The sequence below is a fragment of the Perognathus longimembris genome, chromosome 4 (genome assembly GCF_023159225.1).
Source record: "Perognathus longimembris pacificus isolate PPM17 chromosome 4, ASM2315922v1, whole genome shotgun sequence".
Taxonomy (NCBI): Eukaryota; Metazoa; Chordata; class Mammalia; order Rodentia; family Heteromyidae; genus Perognathus; species Perognathus longimembris.
In genome coordinates this window covers 71,100,246-71,127,185 of record NC_063164.1, presented here as the reverse complement: position 1 = coordinate 71,127,185, position 26,940 = coordinate 71,100,246, and the positions used below count along the sequence as shown (strand labels likewise).

The window sequence follows — 26,940 nt, the reverse complement described above, 5'->3', positions numbered from 1 at the left end:
AGCAGAGGTAGATGTAATTGGAAATACTTTAAAGAAAGAAGGCAGCATTCTTTGATCAGGTATTGTTAAAGACTTATAGGAGGTTACAGAATAGACAATTTTAAAAAGTCTCCTAAATAAATTAGATTGATATACCAACTTTGGGAAGTCCGTGACTGTTGATCTGTCAGAAGACCCCTTGTGCTTGAACCTAAACATTGGCAGTTTTCTTGAGGGTTTTGATCATTTTATTATGTTGCTAAATGATCTTTAATGCACAGATACAAGATAGAGTGTTAAGCTGTCAAATAGCAACTTTTTTATTGCTTCAGGGGCAGTGTCGCTCAAAGGTCTTACAAATAGAAGAGGTAATTAATTGCTGATTTGTTATAACTTTTGTTTTCTGTTTGCTTTTTGAGGTGGAAAATCCAAGGAGTTAAAAGTCCCAGCTCCATACTCTCTCTGAATGATTTCAATACACCTTTGTGAGTAAGCGACACTATATGTACATTTTGAATTCCATTCTGAGTCCCCAAGACTTAAGTTTTCTCATGTCCTAACTTTTACATTCTTGGACTGATTTTGGTACATGTTTTTGAAATTTGCTTTTCCTGTGTGAATTGTAGAGGGCATGACCGAGGAGATTTAAAAAGTAGGTTTGATTTATTACTTGGCTTTTGAAAGTTAAACTTATTTACTGGAGGCCTATATTGGGACTTCGTTTTATATAGGTATATAGGTATATATACTTTTTTCTTTAGAAAAATCTTACTCCTTTATAGGGGGAAGTTAAAGATAAATGTGAGGTGACAGGACTTTGATGCAAGCCATGTCCTGCACTTTTACAAGGCTCCCAGATGCCTTTCCCACATATTGAACTGTCACAGCAATGATCAGTAGCTTAGAATGCCTCCTGCATTCCTGACCAGCTGCCAAAACAATTGCTTAAGTAAATGTTTCTTGAGTCCACTGACCATTAACACCTTCCATATGCAACTGGCTATGAGCTGGGATTTTGAAAGTCTGTGGCATATACTTAGTGGAATCTATGGGAAAAAAAAACAACAACAACATTGCGGTTGTGGCTAATTTCTTCCAGATCAGAACAATTCTCTAAATTTCCCAATGGCTCTCTTCTCCTAATAGATATACATAGATATAGCTATAGCTATAGATATGGATAGATAAAGATATACCAAGGCTAGCTAGCAGGAGGCAATCCACATACCAAACTCTTTCCAACTGGGAACCCAGGAGAACTTAAGACTGTCAGATGTCAGATGAAGTTCCAAGAAGGAGCCAGTCCTACCTCAGACCTCCCAGAATCCTCAAAATCTCAGTGTGATATACTAGGAGCAAGAATTACTTTAGGATCAAATGTGTTCTTCTATTTATGGTTACTTGGTATGTGGGGGAGCGGTTAGTAGGGCTTGAATTCAAAGCTTCATGCTTTTACTTAGTTTTTTTGCTTGGGGCTGGCACTCTACTACACAATGTCCACTTCCCATGGGTCCATTTAAAGTGGATTCATCTTCAGGAACATAAATGCTATACCCAGAGACTTCTAAAACCTATTTTTCTCCAAACGGAGGGAAAATTAGTGCTAGATGAACTGGCACTTATGATGAGACCTCACTTGATTGTTCCACATTGTCCACTTGTAAACTTGTTGGCCACAACAGGATAAAACTCAATATGTTGGGGCCAGAAATTGTTTCCTAAATTCATTCAGGCCATACTGAACATGCTCGGTGGAGGCCTGGGCCACTTATTGTTCAGCAGCTTGTGTTCTGCATGAGCAACTTGTTCTTAAATAGATGCACTTTCATGTTTTTGTTCTAAAGATAACTGCTCCTAACAAAATATATCCCGTTAGGAAGACAGGTTAGTGATGTCTACCAAAGGCTTCTGGGGAAGGCCTGTGGGGGAGTACATCATAGCTCAAACTGGATTGAGTCATACTTTAAGGTTATCATCACACATAGCTCTTTTGCCTTTGGGTCTGGGTCTAACTCAGTGGTCAAAGTGGTCAAAGAAAACTATTAGTCAGTTGGCATTCATGCATGAGTTGAGGCCAGTTTGCTACTTTTAGTTTTGATTGATTTTTCTTTCCTTCCTTCCTTCCTTTAAAGTTAGTAATCAAAAGCAGTTCTGTGAACCTTATAAAAGCAAATCATAGGCTGGTATACACTGGGCTTGGCAGAAAAAGGGCTGGAGCTGGAGCCGGGCGATTTGTCTGCTGCTGGGGATGGGGTATTGACCTTCAATCAGGACTGGGCACAGGGAACCCTTGCCCTATTCCATTTGCCTTGTTATCAGTAAGAAATGGCTTCTATGACTAGCCTAGGGGACCTTACAAAAGATTTGTCTGTATCAGGAGCTAACTGGATACCATATCATATTCTTAGACAATGTTAGGTCTATTCATTGCTCTTTCAACTCCTCTTGGGATTTAAGAAGCAAATCTATCTCATTATTGTGGGTATTTTTTAAGATGTCAGCATTATACAAGTTACTGAAGTCATCTTTGGACTAATAGTTTAGAATAATCTTTCAAAAATCCCCTTGCAGACTGGGTTGTGAGTTTCCTAGCATACAAAATGTAAGGGAAAAAAAATCAACTGCCTGTTTGTGCTAACAAGAACGCTGGCCTTTCCTGCCACCCAGCTCTCTGGCATTTTAAACCCACAGTTCTGTAACTTGAACAAACATGTGGATCCTCTAATCTTGCAGGGCAAAGCTTTACTGTCTAAAGACAGTAAAGGCACTTACCTAAACAATAGACCCTCTTGTCCATTCTGCTGCTTTTAATCACTTACCTTGACATTTATTAGTCTATCATTGGCAAAAGAAGCCTATCTCCAAACCCAGCTAATTACCCAGCTATTCACTCTCAACACAACTGCAAAAGCAGCCTTGATACCTCTGCCAAGGGGACACTTTCCTACTAGAGCCGGCCTTGTGTGTGACAGGTGACAGGGCTAGCAGTGAGGAGCCCAAACCAGAGGACATCTGCAACCCTCAGGGGAATTACTAAAATGTTCCTTTTTCTTCAATATATTTCTCTTTTTCATCCCCATGGAAGTACTGTTGAGCTTTGGATAGCTGAAAAGAGGAAGTGAAAAAAAAACATTGGGGTATGGGAAGGGACACCACAGGTGCTCCTTAAAGAGGAAGCCCCTATATATGATGACTTTAGTAGTAATAAGTAGAACTATGGAAGCTGAGGTCATGTTGAGCAGCCATCGTATATAGTTGTGCCCATTTTTTAATGCATAGAACACTGAGCCAAGGGGTGAAGTGGGTCCAAAAATCCAATTCAGATACTGCCTGGTAGAAGGCTCTGTTGACCTGGAGAAAAAGGAAGACCTTTTCAAATGGTCACATAGGAACTATCTTTTCTCCTAGCTGTGCATATGGTAAACCTCATCTGCCTGGTGCAAGCACCTTTTGTTAATTTGTACAAAGATACTATATGGTAGAGATTTATTCCTTGGGCCTCAGAGTAGGTCAGATTGTCTCATGAATTCTGAATGCATCTTGTCCACGAGGCTCAGTAGTCAGACTCCCAGGGAGATCTGGGAGGACATAAACTCCCAGGACATGTGATGATTTCCAGTCGTGCACGTAATAATATGCATAACCAATGGTGACCTTTTAACTCTGTTTCAGTCCCACTGACTGCTCAGGAAGAAAGAAGCAGTTTGGTAAAAGGGACCGACAACTTCTAGATAGAGAACTGAGCTTAGACAAAGAAATATTTGAGAATGGTCTGTAGTTATCTATTACAGCTTCTGTTTTCATCATATTTCCTTCTTAGAATTATCTCCTACTTTCACCTAGGAATTCACTTCAAAAAGCAAAGTAATATTTTCAAAATAAATGTATATATCTTTTACAACAATCAGTTGTTTTAAAAATAGTAGGTTAAGTAATAATGATGACCTTTGTTGTTGTGCTCAAATCCAAGTTATCACTGGCATGAAGGACATTAGGAAACACTGATTTAGCATAAATAGGCCCAGTGTGAGATGGAACTATTAGAGGCTTTCTCAGTAGTGTAGATTTCTCATAATTTCTGTTAAAAAGCAAAGCAAAGAAAACATTTGCATTATCACCAGAGGGGTTTGGGTTCAGAGGCACAAGTGTGTACATGTCTCTGTGTTTGTGTGTACTCATTTCCTAAACAAAATTTCCAGAGAAAATGACTGTGGCCACTTTCAATTCCTAAAGTGAGACCAGAAGATGTAGGAGTGGGGAGCTGCTTAGAAGTTCAGGTATTACCCCAGATGTTTTCTAGAGGGAAAAGAGCTAGATTAAAGCCAAAAAGTCTTAGGAGATGAACACATCTGTTAATTCAGACTTAACTCACAATCTCTTTCTCGGTCCCCATGTGCTCATTCATTTTCCATCTTGATCTTCTTTTTACATGCAAGGACATACTTCTTCACAAGCCATCTTCACTGAATAATTCCCATACTTGTGGTGTATATATAAGAACAGGCAGGAAACTCAGGGCATTGTTCAGAGTTGTCTTTGGTGAAGTAACACATCCAGCTGTGGAGATCACTGCAGGAAAAGCATTGCTTGGTATACAGTGGCAACATCAGTTTATATTTACATAAAGAAAAAAGCATTGTCTGATATAATCTCAGAAAACTGCTGCTACAGGCCTGTGAAACAATTAGTTTGAACCATTTCACAGTGCATTAAGCTTAACAATGTCAATCCGTACCTACATGCCATTCAAGAAATTTTTGCAATGAGCACAACTTTTATTTTGGCAAACAAAGGCAACCTCAAATAGGTAATCTCATTATTTTAAACAGCTTTTTAGAGATAAAAAGATAATTTACCTACGATAAATTTGGACATATTCAGATGCCTATGAAACTATCTGCAATCAAGGTAATCACCTCTAAATGTTTCTTGTGCCTCCTGGAAATCCCTTCATTCACTCAATCTCTGGAAGTGAGGTGCTTTCTGTCATGGTAATATCAGTTGGCATTTTCTAGAATCTTAAATGAAGAGTACAGAGTATTCACTTTTTAATCTGGGTTCTTTCGCTTATTATAAGATTAATATTATTTGGTGTGTACAATTATTGTGAGATTTGTTTTTTGTGGCTATAATTAGTTTATTCCATTGTAGGATGATTCATCTGTTGGTGGAAATTTGGGTTATTTTTGTCTTTGGGCTTTAATAAATGAAGGTACTATGAACATTTGTGTTCAAGTCTTTCTACAGCAAAATAGGTTTTTTTTCTTTTCTCTTGGGTAAACAGTTATGGGTGCATTAGCTAAAAAATATAGTAGTTGTGAACCTGGTATGGCTGCTTAAGGAATAGTTACATCAGTATAATAATGTACCATTCCATTTACCAAAGAGCTATGCCATTGTATAGCCCACAAGCAGCATATAAGGATGCAAAAACCTGAAAGGTTTTTAACATACCCATCTGTTAGTATGTTAGTATCATGTGTTTTAATTTATATTTTCCAACTGAATACCAATGTTAAACGTCTTTTATGTGCTATTTACTATTGAAATATTTTCTTTGGTGAGGTTTCTGCCCTGTTAAAATATTGGATTGTTTGCTCTTTCATTTGGACCTTTTTTGTGAATTGTGTATGTAAGTCTTCTGTATGCAAATACTTCTTTTTAGCTCTTTGCTTTGTTATGCTTGTAACAGTGTTTTCCAAAGAACTTTTAAATTTTAGTGGAATTCAATTTATCATCTTAAAAAATGGATCTTGTTTTTGATGTGAAAATTAAGAAATTGTTCCCTAGCCCCAAATGACAAAGATGGTCTTCTAGAGGTTTATAGGTTCAGGTTTTACTATTGTGTCTTCGATCTATTTTAAGTTTTATTTTTATATGGAAGAAGATATGTGTAAAAATTAGGGAAAGGAAGGGGAACATCAAAATGGTGAGGCAAAGGACAAAGGGTGAGCCAATGGAGCAGTGATACTTACAAGACAATATGTTATAAACTAACTGTATAACTTGGGGCATGGGGAAGCGGGAAGGTGGGAGAAAAATGAGGGAAGAGGTAACAAGTTTAACAAGAAATTACTCACTACCTTATGTATGTAACTGTAACCCTTCTATAAATCACCTTGACAATAAAATTAAATTAAAAAATAAGAAAAATCAAAAAATAAAAGTTCAACTTTTTTCAGATTTCTATCCTACTGTTTCATGACCATTGCCAAAATCTGTCCTTTTGTCCATTCAATGGCCAATGCACATTTGTCAGAAATAAGTTATTCATGTAATTTTCAATATAGTTCTAATTCTGGACCTTCTTATGTTACACTGTCTATGTGCTCATACTATCTTGATTACTGCAGCTGTGAAGTCAGTGTTGAAATCAAGTTGTTTTGGTTACCCTGGGTCTCTGCATTTTTATATAAGTTTTAGAATTAGCTTGTCAGTCTCTACAGAAAGCTTTCTTTGGTAGGATTTTGATTGGATGGTGTTGAATCTATAGACTGATTAGTGGAGAGCTGCCATTTTAACGATAAATGTCTGCCAGTTGAAAAATGTTACAAAATTCACAGTTCATTTGCTTTCTTTTCTTGGTTTTAGCAATGTTATATATTTTCAGTGTCTATATCTTTCATGGTTTAGTCGAATTTGTCCATCAGTGTTTCCTTTTGGATAGTGTAGAAAATTATAGTATCTGCTAAAATTTAAAATTTTTGGATTTTAGTACCATATAAAAAGTACAGTGGAGGGGCTGGGAATATGGCTTAGTGGTAGAGTGCTTGCCTTGTATACATGAGGCCCTGGGTTTGATTCCTCAGCACCACATATATAGAAAAAGCCAGAAATGGTGCTGTGGCTCAAGTGGTAGAATGCTAGCCTTGAGCAAAAAGAAGCCAGGAACAGTGCTGAGGCCCTGAGTTCAAGCCCCAGGACTGGCAAAAACAAAGAAGTACAGTTGATATTTGTATATTGATACTATATCGATAACCTTATTAATATTGCTTATCAATATTAGTAAGAAAATTCTGCAAAATGATCATGACATCCTCCGATATAGTTTTACACTGGCTAAATTCTCCTTACAATGTTGAACAGAGAGGGGAGAACTAGCATCTTTGCTTTTCATTACAGGGAACAACGTTCAATCTTTCACCATTAACTAATATAAAAACAACAGATTTGTTGTAGATGCTCCTTTCAGGGCCAATGAATTAATAGTTTTCTGGGAGTTTTATTTAAATCAGGAATGGATGTTAGATTTGTTTGATTTTATCAAATAATTTTTCTGTGTCTCTTGAGGCAATGATTATTATTTTTTTAAGTCGCTAATATGAGAAACTATATAACATTTTAGTTTTGGTAAATTTTAAGTCAACTTTGAAATCTTGTAAAAAAAGTGGGGTCATGATTAACTACCATTTACAGTTTGCAAATAAGATTTATTACAATTTTTATATCTATGCCCCAAACTACATTGTTTTTCAGTTTTCTTGTCTTATATGTGTTATTGTGATTTGGATATTAGACTAATGCTAGTTTCATGTAATAACTTGGGAAATGTTCCTGATAAGCAATCTACTGTACTACCAGTCTCTCCTCCATATATATTATGTTTTTTTCTCTGACTACTTTAAAGGTATCTTCCTCCTCCTTTTCCTCCATTTCTAGAGACTGAACCCAAGTCCTTCAACATTCTAGATCAGCATTCTACTGGTGAGCTACATTCCAATACCTGTTTTGTGAGATACAGTTTTACTGCTTAGCTCACTCTAGTCTCAAATTCACATTCCTCCTGCCTCACTTTCAAGTGCTGAGAGGATTGGTGTATGCCACCATACCTCTAATTGTCTTCTTTTAATTTCTGGTTCAGAACAGTTTTATTATTATATATCATCTTAAGGAGGCAGTTGGATGGGCCAAGACTGTACCTTAGAGATGCATTGCCTGAGGACATACATCTGAGAGTCATTCAACATATAGAAGGCATTAAAAGGGTAGATCCTTTGGGGAGTAAATATATGAAGAATGACAGCTGGCTGAAGAAAGGAATTATGCAACATTTAGAGGCCAGAAAGATAAGGAACAGCCATCAAGAGAGTCCCAATCTAATAGAATGACATTGCAAGAGCCAAGAGAAGAAAGTATTTCAGGAAAAAAAGGATGTAATACACTATGTAAATTACTCATGAAAATAAGTTCTTTGAATTGACTTTTGGGGGGCTGGGAATATGGCCTCGTGGTAAGAGTGCTTGCCTCATATACAGGAAGCCTTGGGCTTCAGGGCTTCAGCTCAGCACCACATATATAGAAAAGGCCGTGGCTCAAGTGGCAGAGTGCTAGCCTTGAGCAAAAAGAAGCCAGGGACAGTGCTCAAGCCCTGAGTCCAAGTCCCAGGACTGGCAAAAAAAATAATAATAATAATAAAAGAATTGACTTTTGGGATTGGAAAATTGGAGGACATTGATCACTTAGAAAGACTCAGACTTGTGAAATGGTGTGAATAAGTGTCTTGTTGGTATGGATTCAAGAGACAATGGAGAAATGACAGCAATAGGCATGGGTGGTCTTCTTTGGAGTCATGTTGTAATGCCTATGTTTGACATGCTTATATGCTCTAGAAACACAAGAAAATTCCTTCTTCTTAGCTTGGAATTCCTTCTGGCTCCCTTGAGTGGACTGGGGATAGAGCTGGCTAGAGGAACTTTTTACTTTACCCTTCATAATTTGGTGTACTACTTGATTTTCCAATCAAGCTTGCATTGTTTTCTCTTTTTTTTTGGAAGCAATTCTTGTATAATCCATATCATAACATGTGAAAATACAAATAAAGTTAGAATGTAGTATGTCTAGTATGATTTGGTTAAATAAAGAATATTTACTCATGCACAGAAAAGACAGGTAGATGTATAAGTTATTAAAAATAATATCATGAACTCTGTAATCTAGAGGTACTTTACGGCTAAAACTTGGGTCTCATGAACATTGCTTAATATCTCTTACTCTTTATTTCATTGTTTGTAATATGTATATAAAATACTATCCTTATGAAGGTGGTGAGGATTCAAATGGAGTAATGTGCATTTAGCATATATATTAGGTCCTTATCTATATTATTCCTTCTAATTTTTAAATACATTTTTTTCAGTGTTTTAAAGAGACAAAATACTGATGTGTTACTAGCTTATCTGAAAAATAAAAATATTTGGAAAAGACTGGAAAAAGTAGCTGCTTAAAAGCAATGTTTGGTTCTTAGTACTGGGATTTATTATAACTAATAGTCTTTATCCACTCAGAGTTTCTATGTTTTTTAAACAAAAATATCTAACAAATAAGCAATTGTTTTTAAATAGAAATGTGTCAGCTAATATATGCCTTTCTGTTCACTCATTCATGAAGGTACAAGACAGGATTTAAGAGCTCAAAGGAAGTCTAGTGTCTGAAATAAGCCAAAGATCTAATGCATTAGAAAAAAATCAATGAATAAAAATGTGATTTAGTTTTCGATAACCTTTAAAGGCTTTCATCTGTATCCAAGGTCTACCTGTGAAATTTATAAGGAGATGGCTTGTGAAGAAAAGTCCTAGTTTACCTGCTGCTATGGTACTATTACTTATACAATATTCAATGACTTTGAAAAAAGCATGTACGTTTAAATGATAAATGATATGATTCTCTTATTTAAGGGATGTGGAGCCCTTAAAAGTTTACAAAGAACTCAGAATCCTTGGATGGTTTTGCTCAAATATCTGTTTATTACAATGGGAGTAGGATGGTTAGCCAATGAGATGAAATGAATGTCAAAATAAATTTTGGGATTTAAAATTCTGTGATGAAATGAAAGACAAATGGCATTTAGAATGGGAAGCAAACTATTATGAAAATTTGTCCTGAGTGAGAAATACAAAGATGAATTCCTAGAGACCAGAGAAACTAAATACAAAATGTGTTGCAAATGATTAGGTTTGTGCAAATGACAAGTTCTTTCATATATAATTCCATTTGAGTGTCAACCATAATCTCTTCCTTCTCTTTCTCTTTCTCTTCATCCTTCTCTTCCTTCTCCTTCTTTTATTTCAGCACTGAGCTTTGCACTTAGGGGTTGCACTTGACTTGGGTTTTTTGCTTGGCTGATGTTTTATCACTTGAGCCATACTTCCAGCTTGCTTTTTTTTTTTTTTTCAAGAGTCAAACATTTTTCTTTATATTTTGTTGGGCTGTAGGGGTATTAGGGTGGAGTTGAGGAGAAGACATAGAGGCTTCCCCACAAGGTCTTGCCTCACATTCTCTAGAAGGTGGAGACTTGCCTCTAAGATTCTACTTCCAGCATGCTTTTTGATGGTTGTTTTGGAGGTAGAGTCTTGCAGACTTTTCTCATCAAAGGTTAGCTTTGAGCCATCATCCTCCAGATCACAGTCTTCAGAGTAGCTCGTATTACAGGTGTATGCCGTCATTAATTCATATATATACTATATAGCTTAATTCATATATATGTGTGCATATATATATATATATATATATATATATTTTTTTTTTTTTTAAGGGAAGGGGTTGGGAGCAGTCCTGAGTCTTGGTATCAGGGCCTGGGTATTATACCTGAGCTTTTTTGCTCAAGGCTAGTGTTCTATCACTTGAGCCACAGTTCCACTTCTGGATTTTTGGTGGATAATTAGAGACAAGAGTTTCACAGACTTTGCTTTCAACTGTGATCCTTAGATCTCTGTCTCCTGTAGCTAGGCTTGAAGATGAGCCACTAGTGCAGATATGGAAATTACTAGAGAATAAAATACAGATTTCTTTATGCCTTATCCTTGATAATGTACATCTAGAAGCCTTCTTCAAGCTCTGAATAGGGATTTTTTTTTTTTTTCTGATTAGGGGCAACAGTGAGCTTCAGTGGTTTTCTGGAGTGAGTTGACTGTTCCTTCTTCAGGAGACTAAGTTATCTAAACTATCTAAAGTATGTTTGCTACATAAGCCATTGAGAAGGTGTCGAATTTTGGAATGGATATGCTTGTTCACTTCTGAATAGTAATTGGTTAACTACTGTGAGGTTGGATATGTGTCATTTGTCTTGACATTGGAGATTCCATTTCTTTGTTTTTCCCTTCAAAAGTCCAGTAAACAAAGGCTAGGGCTGTGGTAGATAGAACTTCAAGGGCTGGGCCTGATACCCACTGAGGCTCTTACTTAGTCTTTTTCTCACATACAGACTTTTAAATTAAGAGCTGAAGTGCGGAATTTAAGGATTGTAAGAAAAAAAGCTTATAGCTAAGCACTCTTTCAAGTCTCTTTCTGCAACATAATCATTGGAGAAAAGTCTTATCATTCTAAGTAATACTTTCATCTCAATGCCAAGTGATATTTCATTGTGATCTAGGAATCTTGGGTTTGGATTCATATTTCCTTTGGAAAGTATTAGCATTTTGTATTGCCGTATTAAGTAACTCACAGTAAAGAAAACCCCCAGTGAAGCTCTTTCCTGCTGTGTTAAAACCATACCAAGACTGTACATAACAGAGAGAAGGAAATAGTACCTTAGAGCTTAACAAGAAATCATAAATGCTGGTCCCTTTAAAGCTGGCCTGTTGGCAGTTTGCAAATTAGAACTATAGGGAATGTTGAAACTTAAAGTTCATCTTTGACATGAAGGGGCTTCACACACAATGGTTCTGAGGGGTAATCTTAAGTGACAGCTTCAGAGACAGGGGAGTCCAGTGTTATTAGAATAACACAAGCCTACTTCCATCTCTGAGTCCTTTTGGCTTTCATTTGAGGGATCAGCCAGTCACTGTCAAGAATATTTCTTTTTTAATTTATTTTTTTCCTTTATTGTCAAAGTGAATTACAGAGGGGTTACAGTTTCATATGTAAGGCAGTGAGTACATTTCTTGTTCAACTTATTACCTCCTCCTTCATTTCCCCCCTGCCTCCCCCCTTCCCTTTTCCCTCTCTCTCCCATGAGTTGTACAGTTGGTTTACACCAAATGGTTTTGCAAGTATTGCTTTTGGAATCATTTGTCTTTTTATCCTTTGTCTCTCGATTTTGGTATTCCTTTTCCCTTCCCTAGTTTTAATACATGTATATACAGTACTAAGATCAGATATAGGATAGTGGGGGTAAGACCACAGGAAGAGAATACGAGAGAGAAAAAAAGGGTATGGTTTCACATGGTATGTTGAAAATAATTACAACAATGATGTAACACTTGTTTCCATAATGAAGAATTCATTTCACTCAGCATCATCTTATGTGTTTATAAGGGCATAGCTATTGGGCTATTGTGATCTTCTGCTATGACTAGACTAAACATGTATTAATTATTCCCTATGAGGGAAACCATACTGTCCTTGTTTCTTTGGGTCTGGCTCACTTCACTTAGTATATATTTTTCCAAGTCCTTCCATTTCCTTATGATTAGGGCAATGTCAATCTTTTTGATAGAGTCATAAAATTCCATTGTATATATATGTACCACATTTTTCTGATCCACTCATCTACTGAGGGGCATCTGGGTTGGTTCCATATTTTAGCAATGACAAATTGTGCTGCTATGAACATTGAACATTGTTGTGCTGGTGGCTTTAGTGTGGTCTTGCTTGTAATCTTTTGGGTAGATGCCCAAAAGTGGGGCTGCTGGCTCATAGGGCAGCTCTATGTTTAGCCTTCTTAGGAACCTCCATACTTCTCTCTAGAGTGGTTGGACAAGTTTACATTCCTACCAACAATGCAGTAGGGTTCCCTTTAGGCCACATCCCCTCCAGCATTTGTTATTGTTAGTTTTCCTGATATTGGACATTCTTACTGGGGTGAGGTGGAATTTCAATGTTGTTTTGATTTGCATTTCTTTTATGGCCACTGATGTAGAGCACTTCTTCATGTGTCTCTTGGCCATTCTCATTTCCTCTTCAGAGAAGTCTCTTTGTAGGTCTGTAGCCCACTTGTTGAGGGGGCTGTTGGTTCTTTGAGGATTTGTTTTGGAGGAATTTGATTTTTTTAGTTCTGCATATATCTTAGATTGTATGGCTGGTAAAGATCATCTCCCAATCTGTGGGCTTTCTGTTTGTCTTGCAAGCTATGTCCTTTTCCCTGCAGAAGCTCTGCAGTTTGATGCAGTCCCATTTGTCCAACTTTTCTTTGATTTGTTGCACTTCTGGGCCTTTATTAAGGAAGTTTCATTCTATGCTGAGGAGCCCAAGTGTTTCTCCTATTCCTTCTTATAGTGTGTTCAAGGTATCTGATTTTACTTCGAGGTCTGATCCTGTATCTAAAGAACCCCATGGACTTTACTCCCAAGTTACTTGAGCTGATCCAAAACTTTGGCAAAGTAGCAGGATATAAAATAAATCCTCAATAATCAATGCCAACAACCTGAAGAGTGAGGCTGAAATTAGAAAAGCAACTCCTTTTGCAATAGCCTCAAAAAAACATACAATACTTGGGAATAACCTTAACGCAAGAAGTGAAAGACCTCTATGATGAGAACTTTAAAAACCTGAGAAAGGAAATTAAGGCAGAACTAAGGAAATGGAAAAACCTCCCATGCTCCTGGATTGAGAGGATTAACATTGTCAAAATGGCAATATTGCCAGAGGCTATCTACAAATTCAATGCAATACCCATCAATAGCCCAACATCATTCTTTAATGAAATAAAGGAAGCAACCCAGAAATTCATATGGAACAATAAAAGACCCCAATAGCAAAAACAATCCTAAGTAGAAAAAACAGTGCTGGAGGAATTTCAATATCAAACTTCAAGCTGTATTACAAAGCTATAGTAATAAAAACAGCTTGGTATTAGGACAAGAAAAGACCTGAAGACCAATGGAGCAGAACTGAAAACCTAGAATGAACCCTCAGAACTATGGCTACTTAATCTTTGATAAAGGAGCTAAAAAAATAGGACAGAAGAAAGACAGCATCTTCAACAAATGGTGCTGGAAAAACTGGTTCAACACCTGTAACAAATTAAAACTGGATCCTTATATATTACCCTGCACCAAAGTCAATTCCAAATGGATCAAAGACCTCGAAGTAAAATCAGATACCCTGTCAAGAATATTTCTGATTAGACTGATACCAGTAGTTTTAAAGGGCTTTCTTTTGCAGACTGTACATAGAGAATCATACAGCATTGTATTCCATAGCATATTTTGTATATATTATACTATCCATTTATATCAGTGACCCTAATGTCAACATGGACTTCCTGAGCAGAAAACTCATAAAACTAAGAGGCAGTTCTCATCACAGAGACCGAAATTGTGCCTTAGATAAATTAGTGCCTTCCTTTCTACATCTATAAATGGAGACTCAAATAAGCCCTCTGTCTGCCTTAATGGGATGTTTCTGTGGTCAGTGGATGACCAGATATCTGACCCTTTGATGAACTAGAATCCTGGTTGTGGTGGAGATTTCCTATGCTCATCTGGCTTGTGACTTGGGAAGGTGATCCTTTTTTACTCCCTTGCAATTACATAGGTTCATGGGCTGCTTTTAAACATGAATCACTTCTATGATAGGCCATTTAATTGCTGTTATAAGGCTCTTTTGCACTCTCTTGCTTGTTGGAGTCATGATGGAAATATGTTTCCACAGTTTAGAGTGATTTGCAATTCTAAGACAACACTGTGTATAGTTATTTGGGAGAGGTACTTAGCCCTATAATGGGTTTAGAGAATGTAAGAAAGAAATGGACCCAGACTTAGAGCTAAGACTGAATGGTTGTTTGTTTAGTAGCATAATCTAGTTTATCCAGACATGTCTAGGTACAGGTCATAAAATTATTACTGTGGCTACTAATCAGAAGTCTTTTTACCTCTATCCTAATATTTATCATAAGTTTTCTAGTATGGCATTTTCTCATGCCTAATAGATATGAATATAATTATTTGATTCTTTTGCCTCACTTCCAAGAATCTCCAGGGTCCTAGTCAAAGAACAAACTGTAAGAAGTCATAACATGTTGACAGTTATAACACAAAAAGATACAAGCTAAGTTCAAGAAGTACTATGTTTGGCATATAATTGATACTCAAACATTTCGGATAATAGGACGAGAAACTGTATCGTGGGCTGTTAACAGTGATTCCACATGACAAAATCCAATAAACTCTCAGGCTTCATTTTTCTTGACTTTGCAGAGAGAGTTCAGCACATTTCATCACTCTCTTTGCTATAGTTTGGATGGTGTTTGTCTCTCAACTATTCATCTGGCAGCCTTGCTCCCCGGTATTAAAAGGTGGTGTGGTGCTTAGTGGGAGATCCTCAGCCCAATGGAGTGCTGAACTTGGAAGAGATTAATATCATTAAGAATTACTGAGTTAACTTCTATGACAGGAAGTTGTAATATAAGCCTGAGTCTGAATGCTGACTTACTCTCTGACTTCCTGTCTGGTAATGTGATCTTTCTTTGACATACATTCCTGCTACTATGATACCACCTGCCACGGGTTTTTTCCTGAGAGCAGGCGCCATGCAGTTTGAACTTCAGCTTCTAAAACAGCTAGCTAAAGAAACCTCTTTCCTTATTCCTCAACCAGCTTGTCAGATTGTGTTATTGACAAACAGACAATGGGTTAAAACTCTTTGCTCTCTGACTCCTTTGACTCCTGAATCACCTGAATCTCCTAAATGTTTATCCTTAATTTTCTCAGTGGCCACTCCTTTGCTGAGTCTTTCTCTTTCTTATTCAAAATATTAGAGTGTGCTACAGCTAGGATTTGAATCTCTCTGTCATGTCTGTTTTCTATTTTCATGTTGAATGAAACTTCATATTGGTTTATATGTTCTCTTTTACCCGTAATAGCAATGTTCAGTTTATCCTACATTGCTGACAATTTTCCTCATTAGTTTTTACATTTTTACTTTTAAAAATCATTTTAAAGCACGAACACTGTATGTTTTAAATCAAAATTGTCATTTGAAAGGTCCTCTCCTTCCCAGGGGCTGAGTATAAAGGTTAGTGATGAGTACTTGCTGGATTTAATCTTTAGTACTTCATAAATAAATAAAAAATTTAAATTTAAGCTTTTGAATGAGTATGGAACTCATCATTTCTCAGTGTATAGAAGTGGTTGGGCTTAAAAAGTGAAAATAGTCTCTATAGGAAAGTCACTTTTCTTTGTTGAGCAGGGAGGAGCCATGTTGTTCATCTATCATTGTTTGGCCTGGTTCTTTGGGTTATCCCAATCCATATTCTTGAAGTCATCCCAATCCACATTTTTGTTAAAAAAAAAAAACAAACCTTGTTACTATAATAACTAGCCATTGCTATGTAACATATCACTCCAAAATTTTGTGATGTAAAGTGCCAATAATCATTTGTAGTCTTCTGATTTCTATGGTCAGGAATGTTAAGTGGTTTGGCTGAGAAGTTCTGGATCAGAGTTTCTCATGAGGTTCTCAACAGACACTGAGCAGAGTTAGTCCTATGAAGCTTTTCTGTGTCTGGAAGTCTTATTTCAAAGGTGACTGCCATGGCTGGCACTTGGTTCTGGCTAGTTAGTCACTCTCCATGGGGGCTTCATGAGGCTAGTACCCTCATTGCTTAGTGCTTGGCTTTCTCTAGACAAAGTGATCCAAGAAACCACAGTAAATTCCCAGTTTGACTTGATTTCAGAAGTCTTACATTATCCTTTCTATATAAGTCTATTGGCGATATAATAGACCTTCTCAGTCAGTGTTATTGCTGGAGCTCAAGGGCCACTAAAGAAGAGCACCGGGAGGAATTTGGGGCTCTTATGGAGCCCAACCTCAACAGTAAATAAAGATAATCATAGGAGACATTTTCTTGGCTATGATATATAGTTTTTCCTGTCTATAGAAATACTAACCGATGAGTGCTGAGAATTATCTAAGTGTTGTTAATCTTACATACTACTCAACAAAAAGAAATGGATGAATTTTTTGTGGATTCTTTTCTTGAGTAGGGCCATCATCATAGAAAGTAGCTGGGATTGCACTGAGCAGTCTAAAACTGTGAGCTAACTAAAGATATCTTTTTAGATATTTTCTGAAATAACTTCTTTTGTTCTTAATTTTTTTTTTTACTTCTACCATGCTTCTCTGAACCCAAATATTTTAAGCAAAATAAAAAAAAGGGGGGCAAGAAAACGTTGTAATCAGAGTGGAAGTTGGTGCTAGCAAGAACAGTGTTCTAGTTGGTTAGTGCTTGTCATATAGCAGGTATTTACCAGACCATTTTTCAAAACTTGCATCTTAGTCCTTCCAAAGGCCATTGATGGAAGATGACAGTTTTCCTAATTTAAAAATGGCAGAACCGGCATTACAGTGATTCATCCAAGGCCATCTCATGAATGGCTGGTCTAAGACTTGAATGATGCCCATCTGTTTCCAAAGGACCATACTAATCCACTACATCTTGCTATATTCCATTGATGCACACACACAGATTAATGTTTGGGCATCAGAAAATTAAATATCCTAGAGCTTTGTCTTATTTGGAATGAGCTGTCAAAACTAAAAGATTCAGGAAAATATAGTGCTGGATATGAAAACACTTTAAAAGTGAAAAGTGGCTTATAAATGCAAGATAGTTATATTGTTAATATTATTCATCTCAGAGAAGTATGAAAAATGAATCATGCATAATTTCTCTATTTCTTCTGTACTCTATTATAATAGAACACCTGACTATTAATCTTTACCCTGCTAAAACAGTAACAGTCTATCCAGGTAATACACTGGAAATGTGTAATTAATGAAAATTATCATTTGCTTGTCTATGAAATGGAAAGAGCAATATTTCAAGTTATATATTCTAGACCAATAAATGTTTTTACTGAGGAAAGCTCGCAAAAATGTACAATTTAGGAAGATGTCAAGCCACCAGTTTAAACTTAAGACATAAGAGGCTTTATGTCTATAAAAACATTTGGATGTAATGTCAATATGGTGTCGTACTTGTGTGCAACATGAAGACGTTGCCTTTTTTACAGCTACTATTCTAAGAAAATAGGCCTTGGGACTAAGGGAAGCATGTTTCTCTTGTATTTGCCCTCTTTTGGCATGTTCTTTGCTGGCATTAACACATTAACGATGAACTCTGATGATCATCTTGGGAGTGAGGGATGATATGTAGGCTTCATTACATTGCCTTGGCACTTGGCCCACAGGCACCAGCAGCCAGAACCTTGATTTCATTCTAAAAGGAGTTAGAAGAATGTGCAGAAGGCCATGGCCATCAATCTGTTATCACTCTGCTGGGTAGGATCTTTTTAAGGAGAGGCATGAAACAGGTTTTAAAACTGCAATGGAGGCTCCTAAGTGACAGTGTTGAACTTACCACTTTCTAAAGAAAATGTGTAATCTCTGAATCAGAGCTCACAAGCGCCGCACAACAAAAATGGAGAAAATGCTTTTGTTTTAAATCATCTCAGCTAGAGTCAGCATATATTGTCATCAGATACAGTGAGACATGAATATGAAAGTTAAAAAAGAGAGAACATTTTTTCGTTCTTGTGAGGTTTCATTAACTTGACATTCTCTGAGTGGGTCAGGAGTGATCTTACTGAGGTCAAATATTCCGCATAAGGCTGCTTGCTTATTGGAAGGCACAATACAGTCTTGAGGACTCTAAATTTCCCAGAATGCTCCTTTGCCATCACTAGCTGAAGCCACGAGGTCTCTGGATATTATGTAATGCCTTTTGTTCAACTTTAGCCCTTTATTTTTAAGGGTATTTCAGAAAAGAAATATATTGGATTTGAGTCTTCCAATACAAAATGAAATTTAGTTTTGTGAAATTTTATCTTTCAGGTGCATATATAAAACTTTAAATTTGAATGCACATTCAAGTATCTCTTTTATTTACCATTGTTAATGTAAACTCTTGCCTACTCTAAAGTTTTAACAATGATATTTGATGGCAGCCTCATAATCCATCAAATTGCTATATGTTGCCATTTATTTTTTTCCTCTACATTTATATTGTAAAATTTCTTCTGCTATCAATGATAATGCAATAAATTTCTAAATGAGGATAGATTTTTTTCATTTTTCTCATTTTTTTGGGGGGGGGCTACATTTTTAAAGAGTAGATTTAAAGAGGTAAGGACAAATTTCTTGTTTATAAAATTCAGCTTCATAGGTTTACTATCCTACTAGAAAGTGAGTTTTTATCTTTACTTTTTTTTAATTTTGAGAGTTTAATTAAGTATCTAGGTTTGATTAGACTGTATTATTTGCCTGATCAAATGATATTATCAATAACAGTTTTAGCAGTACACAGAATTCATCCATTGGTTCCATTGAAAAGGTTTTAGTGAAGGGCTGTTCCCAGAGAAGTATGTATAAAGTTAGTGGCAGCCAATCAACTATAGCAGTGGAAAGCTCTGGTCAGACTGGGCTAAGGGAAGGGGTAGGGAAGGATATGATGTGAGCACTTAGAGCTACAGGTGTGGAGGAGGCCAGGGCCTGGTGTCTTTGTGGCTGAGAAGCGACATAGCCTCTGTAAAAGATGCTGGAAGGAAAGACAATCCTAACCTTCCTTTTCCACTGCCCCCTCTTCCCTTCTAGGCTTCTTTCAGTACCTGATGTTTGTCTAAACCTGGCACAGGAGCCTTATTGAGGCTGTTTTCACAAGCTACCCTCTCAGGGCACAGAATCAGAGCTGGTGGTGTTGAGGAGGTAGCCTAGAATAATAATGATGGGAAGTTTTTGTTTTTGTTTTAGATCAGTGGCAGTATAGAGCACATGTAGAATCTAAAATTTGGGTCCCACTTTACATCTCTTCTTGACTGTAGTCTCCCAGAAAGGCCTTGAGTATTACATTTCCTTTATTATGAAAACTAGGTCACAGAGACAGAAAGAGAGTGAGAGCACTAGGTATTGTCTGGGACAAGTTACAGGCCTGTGGGCTCTGTGCTCCCTCACTCCTTGGCAGCCTTGTCATCATCTCAAGGCAACTCTGACTTTCTTCCTGACCATAGCAGCTCTACTTCTCCTCAGCTTCTAACCAACACCCCTCCAGGTTCACTCTGAATAAGTTTTGTAGTGTCAGGTACACACTTAGGACACTTGTCTAGATAAGAACTTAATTGTCAGATAGCATTCCACCAGGCAGTTTTTCTCAATCGGGCTGTGGACCTCTGAATGCTTACGGACTTTGGGGATTTGTGAGTCCTTTATGTGAAGTTTTAAATGTTCCTTTCATTTGGATAGAAATACAAACGGAATACAGACATAGTTTTATGTGAATGGCTAACTTATACTTGAGTACTAGGACATGATTTCAGTTTTGTGCTTACATTTATTGTGTCTAATGTCAAGGAGAACCACTTTCATTGGAGTGCTTTTTTCTTTTTTTAGAAGTAATCAGAAGAGAATTAATCTGATCCCAAAACACTGTTTAACTTCAAAGACCAAATGCCCACAAAACAAACAGATTAGGACTAGACCCCCATAGGAACAGTGGTGGGAAAATCCAGCCAACACACAGAACATGGATGGAAATGCTTGTGGAGATATGCAGGTCTACAGCTGCAGCAACAAGTCCCATCTAGGTCCCTCTTGATCAGCAGTATGCTTTCAGCAGAATATCATCTAGCAGGTGGTTACTGTGATTAATCCAAATGCCACTGGCTGCACAGTTCTGATGGTGTTCAGTTTATGTATGTTCGCCAATGAACAATGAAGTTGTATAGGTTAGAGCAATGTGTCTACAGATCTCCTCTCTGGTTTTAGGTAAAAGCACTGGTAACAATAATTAGAGTGAATACTAGGAGATCTAAGGCCATAGTTCCTTTAAAGGGATCTACATATAAGTCATAATAATACCTGTCATAGAGGAAAGATAATTTTGACTCCTGTGTGCAGATGGGAAGAAAGAAATGGGGGTAGGAGGAGATAAAGGCAACTTTTAAAATAGTACTTTGAAAGATTTTATGCATTTGCAGTGTAAGAATTCATCAGGTTGGGTAATCTCGTAGCACATATTTAGGGAAATAACCTTGTGACATTAATCAACAGAACCCTCCTGGCTCTATGATTTTCTACTTATGAACTCTCATTTCTGCCATAACTAGTATTACAGTGAACTCTCACAAATATTTACTGACTGGGTTTCTGAAGTATTAACTCCACTTGTTGAAAACACGAAGATGTCTCTTCCTTTTAATCCTTTACTGTATAGCCGTTCCAAGAATGTGGCTTATATGAATGCAATACTTCTTAAGGGATACCAACAGAGAGTTCTAAGACAGAGTGTCTTGTAACATTTTTACTAGGCAATACACATTGTGTCCTGTCAGATAATATATCAATACTTAGAGCAATTATATGCATATGGGAAACATAGTAATTGTGTGTTGGCCTTGGATGCATAAGTCTGTTCCTTGGGCAGGAGTTATAAAACTCACTGAGTAACTGGGGATCATATGATTCTATGAATAGGTATATATGCTGGAGTTTCCCAGTCTTCTGAGCTAGGCAATACTTTTTGTTCTTAGCAATTCAGAGAAGTAGAAATTTCATCTAACACTTCTGAAGTCAAAATAGCAGGGAAGTTACTATTATTATTCCTAAAATGGAGCTCTTCAGAGATAGAATACAAATAACAGTTTACAAATAATTTGGATCTGACACAAAAATGTGTTAACAGTTTCTCTTCCACCAACCAGTTGACCTCCCTACTTGTTTGCTTTAGGATTATGTGAAAAAAGACCCTGAATTCCATAAGTTTAGATTCTAGTCACAGTGTTCCTCTGTCCCAACTCCTTTCTTCCCTTCTGCTCCCCAAGCAAACCCCTTGTCCAAGATGCAAGAAAAGTGATGAAGAAATGGCCATATCAACTTGTTGTTTGTTTATCTGCTTTGTGTTTTCCCTATGGGCCAATGTCAACATCCTAGTTGAGGAAGCTTTAGATGGATGATGGTACTTGGATTTCCACCCCCGCCCCCTCTCAAGGAGAAAGTTGGTAGGGGTTGGTGTGACAGATTTTATCTATCAGACTGCTTCTAGGAGGAAGTTGGGCCTTCCCAGTTACCCCATCCTGCCATTCCAAACCTCTCCCTGGCAAAACCCAGAAAGATAAATACATCCTTGCCTACCAGTGCATGCCACAACTTTACACATCACTAATCTCCAAGCCTGTTTGCTAAAGCCAAACAATGCCTAGTCCAAACAAAGCCCTCCACAAACAAATCCATGCCTGGTCTGCAAGTTAGAATAAGTAGTTTACTTTCTAGACAGGATGGAGGTTTCAGCTGCCAAAACACCGTCTTTCCTGCTCGTAGAAGCCTTTTCGTTGTGCAGAATCCTCTTCCTCCCTTAGGAAAGCTACCCTGTCTCCAGAGGCCTTGGGACCTCTCCAGAAATTTCTTTCTGTCAGGAAGCATGTCAGCCCTTCCCTCATGTCAATCACAATGGGGAGGGACTGGCTTAGGATGGATTAGTATGTGAGTAAAGTGGTCGGGTGTTGTAGTGCCAGTTATGGTGTTTAAGACCATGATATGCTCCAGTCTCCACAACTGTGGATTACATCAGTCAGTATTACATACCTCTTTTCCAAGAACACAAGCATTTGAAGCTTTTTTTAAGAATAAAATTCCAATCATCCTCTCTCAATTTCTATTCTATTCCTGTCTAACATATTAGCAGTTCTTATTTCTTTATTGTAATGATATATGGGTTCATTTTCCTTCTTCCTGGGTGATGTTTGTAGACAGGCCTTCAGTGAAGTTCTCTTGATAGTAAATTTGTTTTTTATTTATGAGAAGATGTATTCATTCCATTCTCCTTCTTCTAAAAGAGCTTTATTTGGTATCCTAGTAAACAGTTATCTGCCCCTTGAACTTTGAGGAGAATCTATTTTCGGACTTCCCTTGTTGTTCTTAAGAAACCTGTCAATGTAGTTGTTGATCTCTTTTCTGACTGCTTTTACCTTGTTATTGCTTTGGTATCTCAAGTGTCATTTTGGTGTTTGTACATGTGGAAAATCTTTTCATTCTTTTGCTTGGGATGCAGTGTGTTTTCTGAATCTTTGGACTAGTCCTTTTCATCACTTCTAGAAAAATCTTGGTCATTATGTCTCAAAATTGTCATTCCTCCCTTGTCTATTTTCCTCTGTTAGGAAACTTGGTTCTATTTCTCATGTTTGCTGAAGCCTTTGCATATTTTTCTTGTCTTTACTTCTCTCTATTGTACTCTGATCGCATTTTTTCCTTTCACAGTACTGGGGTTGGAACTCACATATGCTTGGCAGGTGCTGTACCACACAAGGCTCCCCCTCCCCAAAACTCTCAGCCCATTTCTTCACTCTTACTGAGTTACTAATTTTCTCTTCAACTCCGTGAACTCTTTATTGAGTTTTCAATTCCATGGTATTGTTTTTTTGAAGTAGTTCTTTTAGCCATCTTCATTTTTAAAATTCATTTTGTTTGTTCATTCTTTTTATTTCAAACTTTGTCACATGAAATGTTTCATATATGGTAGTATTGTATGTTTGAGAATACTAAATGGAATGGAGGATATGGCTCTCTTTTTTTATTAATTCTCCTAACTCATTTGTGTTTCTTATGTGTTGAGGAATTTGTTTTTGAGAGGGCATATTTGGTTAACTTTAATATTGAGGGCTTAAATGAAGGGCTTTTCTCCAGAAATTTTTATTTATCATGCCTTGTGTATGAGAGCAGGATTGATCACCTGGTACTGCTTCAGCAACCATGGAAGGCCTAGCTTACTGCTCAGTTCTCAGCTTCATCTATTCACCATGTGAGGGGCCTGGTGCTCACTTGCTGCTTCTAAAGGGATTTGTTACACTTGTTCCCATGACAACACTGACTTGTATGTCTTGCCACTCACCATTTTAATTTTGTATTACATTTGGCCTCCCTTCCTTGCCTCCCTTCCCTCGCTCTCTCTGTTTCCTCTTTCTATTCTTCCCTTGTATATGGCATGTATGTGTGTGTATATGTGCATTTCTTTCTTATGATGCCAGGAATTGAACCCAGGGCCTCATGCATGGTCACGCTGACCACCTATATTCCCAAGCTCTGACTGTTTACTTTTGGCAGAGCATTTCGTTTTGCTTTAAAAAGAGACAGTTAAATAAAAGAATGAAAAAAGTAATGTTTCCTTTAGAAATGCATTCTAGGTTTTTGCTTGTTATATTTATGAAGGGTCTTATTATGTTACAGCAGAAGGCTTTGCAGAATCTATGCTATGCCTTTTGTGAGGATGCCCAGTTCCCTGTCTCAGTTGTAGTTAACTTGAGTGTGCTGAGCTTTACATAGGGTATAATGGTGCCCCAATACCCATCATTTTATAATCTACCTTATGGTCTTTTTGACTAGACTGATTACCTTGGTGTCACTGGCCAGAAGTGTGTCTTCAAAATATAGTTCTACATAAGTTAGTGACTTTATTTTTATTTGTGTTTTGAGTGAAGAAATGAACATTCCATAGTAGAGTTTTATCATTTCAGTGAACACTATACCAAAATTGCCTGAGTTTGCTATAATTTATCAGCTTTGTTAAAGAAATAAATTATGTTCCTTACCTGAATTTAAAAGATATATTTTGTAATTGTTTAGTTTTTGTTTATTTTTATTATTATCTTTAAGTAGTTATACAAAGGAGTTTCCATTTAGCAAAGCAATTTATTAATACAATGTATAAAAGGTATGTATTTAAAGTATATGTTTAAACTGGATGTTGGTTGCTTATGTCTATAATCCTAGCTACTCAGGAGGCTGAGATCTGAAAATGGTGTTTCAAAGCCAGGCCAGACCGGGTTCTTGAGACTGTTTTCTCCAATTAACCATCAGAAAACCAGAATTGGCACCGTGGCTCAAAGTGGTTTAGCACTAACTAGCCTTGAGCAAGGATTTCAGGGACAGTGCCAAGCACCTGGACTGGTGTGCGTACACACACACACACACACACAATGTTTTAGTTAACATGTATTATTCACACTTTTTATTTGTGAGAAACAGCACAAATTATTTGATGTCTTTTGGCTCTTTCCACTTGGATATGATAATGCTATCATTGCTTATTGAAAAAATATCTGTCTCTATCTTGTTTTCCTTATTATACCTGGCTACACACTCTAATTTAATTGCATTCCCTAGATGGTTTAACAGAGATCTGGGTTTGGCATATAGGAATGTTTCTTTTGATGGCATTTGAAATCTCCTGATAGGTGAGACTTTAATTACTAGAACACATTGGCTTATATTATAGATTCACATCATGGACTTTAGGGATACTTTCTGGAAACTGATTCCTTGTCTTGGTTCTAATCATTGGTACAACATCTCCTTCTGTTGTCATGTTGTATAGCTGCTGTAATTACATGAGAGAGTATCACAAAAATGGAAGGTGGAGATAATTATCAGCTTATTTGCTCTTAATCAAGGAGATCTTTAGGCTTGCCTGCTCTGGATATAGACTTTTGAAAGAAATGCATAAGGTATCCAGCATTTCCCAACAAGTAGTGGTAAGAGGGTTTTTGAATGGGAATTTCAGTTTCCTACATTTTCTCTTTTCAAAAATAACCTTTCAAAACAAGTCAGAATTTCTTAGGGCAATTACAGAACCTTTTGTATCAACAAAAAAGCAACAGAGTGTACTATACAAGAATGTTTATCTGTTCACTGCTCGGGTACATAACCATGTGCCAATGAAGAACATGTCATCTGCCTTTTATTTTTGTTTGAGAGCCTTTTCAATTTTTAATATTGCCTGGTATTCTGATCCCCCTGATTATATACTAGAAGAAAATTTGATGAGAATTTTGTGAGCTACCTGACTTCACCTCACAAATGACAAAAAAGAAGAGTTCACCTGGGGTATTATCTCTTTTCTGATAAAACATGGTGAATAGTCCTGATTGGTAACAATATGATGTGAGTGAGTGAATAGCAAAGAACATACAAGATTGGAGCAGGTTTCAGTTGCATGGTCCTAAAGCTGTACATTTAGGAGTTAATTTTCAAAAACAAAGAGACCCACTGCTGGTTATTTGTTGGAGTTTTAGGAGGCAAGAGTAAACAGATGCATGCATTTCTGAAAAAGCCATCTCCTTCAGAATTCTAAGGCCCTAAAAAGAAAAGAAAAATGAATGAAAGAAATGAAATATAAAAGCCATAGTAGGCAATTTCCTGAGATATGAGCAATGTTTATTTATTTGTTTTTATTGTTTGACAATCCAGAGGCTTAGACTCAGGGCCTGGGCACCATTCCTGAGCTTCTTTTGTTCAAGGCTATCACTCTACCACTTGAGCCACAGCACCACTTTCAGCTTTTTTTGAGTAATTTATTGTCTCATGGACTTTTCTGTCCTGGATGGCTTTGAATTACAATTCTCAGATCTCTGCCTCCTGAGTAGTGGCTGGCTCTGAGAAATATTTAAAACCTTGAGATAAATAATACACAAAAACGTAGGCATGAGAATGTCACTGGGAGTGTGGTCTGAGGGATTAGGACAACCACCAAGTATGGCCTGCCCTCATCTGGAACTTCTAACCTCATCCTTCTTTTAGGGAACCAACCTTCACACTCGACTGGGAAATCTTTTTGGTAAGTATACAGTTAACTATTTTGTGCAGAAGTAGAATTGCCTAATAGGATGAATGGGTTTTCTTTTCCTGGCTTCCAATTGGAGACATTGTTTAAGTTAGTGGAATGTAGCTTTTCCTCTGAATAGCAAGCATCCATCTACTTGGAAGGAGAGGTTACCTTTGAGAAGGGGTGTGAAATGCTGCATACTTTTTTGAGGGTCATAGGCTTTTGGAGTGAAGTTGGCAGTGCCCCAGTGATGGTCCCCATGATGATACATTTTATGTAGCTTTGTTTACAGAACACAGAACCTGTACAGATGCTTTCCAATTTATCAAGGTTTTAAGTACCTATCAATACAACCATGGATTTACGTACCAATACAATCATCTGAAGTTGAAACTATTATAAACTAAAAGTGAATGTAATACATTTTACCTATCCAG

The 26,940-nt window shown here is 37.1% G+C and overlaps 1 protein-coding gene across 1 annotated transcript in view; it reads left to right on the top strand.

Annotated features, from left to right (window-relative positions):
* The first annotated feature begins 398 nt into the window (after positions 1-398).
* Lypd6b (LY6/PLAUR domain containing 6B) overlaps positions 399-26,940 on the top strand; it is a 110,502-nt gene continuing 83,960 nt past the window's right edge. Inside the window, exon 1 of the mRNA XM_048345500.1 lies at positions 399-464. The gene's annotated coding sequence lies outside the window, so the exon portion shown is untranslated. The remainder of the gene's footprint in view (positions 465-26,940) is intronic.